This window comes from Myotis nattereri, assembly GCF_964212035.1.
Source record: "Myotis nattereri genome assembly, chromosome: 3".
NCBI classification, from domain to species: Eukaryota; Metazoa; Chordata; class Mammalia; order Chiroptera; family Vespertilionidae; genus Myotis; species Myotis nattereri.
The window spans coordinates 123,935,303-123,938,091 of NC_138077.1; the positions used below are offsets into that span (position 1 = coordinate 123,935,303).

At 42.5% G+C, this 2,789-nt stretch overlaps 1 pseudogene across 1 annotated transcript; it reads right to left on the reverse strand.

The window, feature by feature from the left end:
• Window positions 1-331: 331 nt before the first annotated feature.
• On the reverse strand, window positions 332-1,182 carry LOC308515475 (vacuolar protein sorting-associated protein 26C-like; annotated as a pseudogene). The gene has a single exon. The product of its transcript is annotated as a vacuolar protein sorting-associated protein 26C-like (transcript).
• Window positions 1,183-2,789: the final 1,607 nt, after the last annotated feature.

Genomic DNA, 2,789 nt, shown 5'->3' on the forward strand with positions numbered 1-2,789 from the left:
GCCTATGTCATAAGGAAGCACACCTGTCACAGTCACGTGGTCACGCTGCTGCCCTGAGTCCCCCGCAGCTATCAGCCAGGGGGGGAGGGTTTCCATTTGTCCCAGGACCTCACTTTCCATCAAAGCTCAAACTGCTGTTACAACTGTCTTGTGCCCCTAAAAAGGAATAGGTAAGTCAGGAGTCAGAGGAAATTTTGCTTTCTGGGAGATGACTTACTAATACATTAAGAAATTCCAATGAATTTCAAAGAAAAGATGTGACTAGAGGGGCCGGCTGTAGAAGAAGGTGATTGTGATCTGAGAGTTTTGGTCCATTTCTGATACAGAACAATCAAGAAATCAAGTCTATGGAGCTGGCTTTGGCTCCAGCGAGGTTCAGGTACCGGCTGCATCTCCACCAGCCTCTCTGGTGTCTGCGCTCCCTCCTCCTGGGCTGCATCCTGCAGAGCTTCGGTGGAAGTTCTCCCTGATGAGGTGATCACCATGAAGCAGCACAACCACGCTAACCTCAAATTCTACTTTGAGTTGGTGGTTTCCAGCGTAGGGCAGGTGGACAGCCAGAGGAAGACCATGTATATAGGAAGCCAGATGTTTTGACAAACATCCCCACCAACGATCTGAATATTCTGAATGTCTGTGGCATCGCGGGCTTATCCATCTGCACACCCACACGTCTGCCGGGGACCAGCTGCAGCTCTATGCTTTGTGGGGAGGCCTACATGCTCTCAACCATCAGCTCTTCTGTTAGTGGCTGTGTGATAGCTCTGTTGGTTGAGTTGAGATGTCCTCTGATGAGAAGTTTGGGGAGCAAGGCTCTCTTTGACATTCTGTAAGGTTTCAGGTTTATGGGGGCTTGGCATCAGTTTTCCCTTCTGAGGAGCAAACTGAACGATAAACTCACAGGTCTTTGTCAAGTCTTGGCAAATAGACACTGCTTCATGTCACAGCATGGGATATACTAACTGTTGACAAACACCCTGTGATAAGTGTCATACAGAACATTGTTTTCCTTCATGTGCAGAGGAAAGTCAAAAGGAATTTCAGTTTTGCCACTGAGGAACTTTCCTGGTTTCACCATTTCTATGATACTGTTGATAATCTGGATAGGTTAAACCAAATTATAGAAAGCTTTGAATACACCCCGCCCTTGGCATTGAGCTGGAGGTTCACCATTCCTTCCATGTCAGGAGGTCCCCTGGTGCTGGGCAGAATCCTTCTCAGAAAGGACTACACACCGAGGAGCACTTCCCTGGCATGATAAGCCGTGTTCTCTCTTTAATCTTTAATGTCCAGGAGGTCTCCGTTTTGAAAACTCCACTGCAGGCTCCTTAGGTGTGTACTGATTACTTTTAGAGTTTTTGGTAAGCATTTTCCTATGCCATTTAGTAACCTTTTAAGGTACAATCTATAATAATAAAAGCGTAATATGCTAATTAAACCGGATGTCCTTCGGGCGAAGCCCGGGCTGCGAGGGAAGCTGGGGTCCTGGGTGCCAGAGGGAAGCCGATGCTGGCAGCCAGGGGAAGGAAGGCCTACTCTTGCACGAATTTCATGCCTCGGGCCCCTAGCTTTTCAATATCGGTGTAGTATTCCATTATATGAATGCATCATTATTCATATTCTAATTGGCCAGTTAAGTTGTTTATCAACTTTTTTGCTATTATAAATAAGACAGCAAGCCGTGTTACCAGTGTTTATAAAACTTGATGTATCTCTGATTCTTTTCCTTGAGGATTAATTCCTAAAAGTGAAATTTTTGAACCTAAGGATTTCAATATTTTTAAGTCTTTTGATACACATTACTAAATTTTCCTTAAGAATTGCACACCAGTTTGCTATCTTATCATCAGTATATAAAATTCAAGATTTCTTCATGCTGCTGTTAAAAAAGCAGTCTTTGCTATGCTGATAGACCACAAAGGCGTTTTTCACTGTTATTTTAATTAGAGTTTGCTAGATTGCTAAGATGGTTTAATATCTTACCATATACATAATACCCACTTGTATTTTTTGGTGTTAACTCCTTGCACCTGATTATAATGAGTGAGAAGGACCTATTCTGCCCAGGTGTCTATATGACACAATGCTTAAAAGACTTCTTCAATTGCAATCTATGTAATTATTAAGATAATTTGCTGAAACAATATATTGATTGAGTACCCATTATCTATGTAATCTCCAGTAGGATTTTAATATGGGTACTTAAAATATTGTTAAATAATGAATGCTCACAAAATTCTCTTTACAGCTGCTGAAAATAATAGCTATCATTTATTTTATACTTGCCAAGCACTTTACAAACATTGCCTCATTTACCAGCCTCAGGAAGTAGGCATTTGATTCTGTGTTTTACATGATTGAGTGAGCCTTAGACATCCCAGGCACGTTGGCCAGGGTTACACAGTTATTGGGTGATAAAGCCAGAACTGAAGCTCACTTTAAAGTTGACTTTAAAGTCCACCTTCTGAACTATTATGCTCTAGGGCAGTGGTTCTCAACCTCGGCTGCACATTAGAATCACCTGGGAATCTTTTTAAAATCCTGATTTCTGCGCCTCATCCTCCAGAAATCCTGTTTCTTTGTTACTAATGTTGTGACCCCACCCCATAACAAAGAACCAGAATTTCTGGAGGATGAGGCCCAGAAATCAGGATTTTAAAAAGATTCCCAGGTGATTCTAATGTGCAGCCAAGGTTAAGAACCACTGTCATAAAGGCTTCCTAAGTAATTGTAATCTGCAGCCAGGGTGGAGAACTGCTGTCAGTAATTATTAGCCAGTGTGGCTCAGG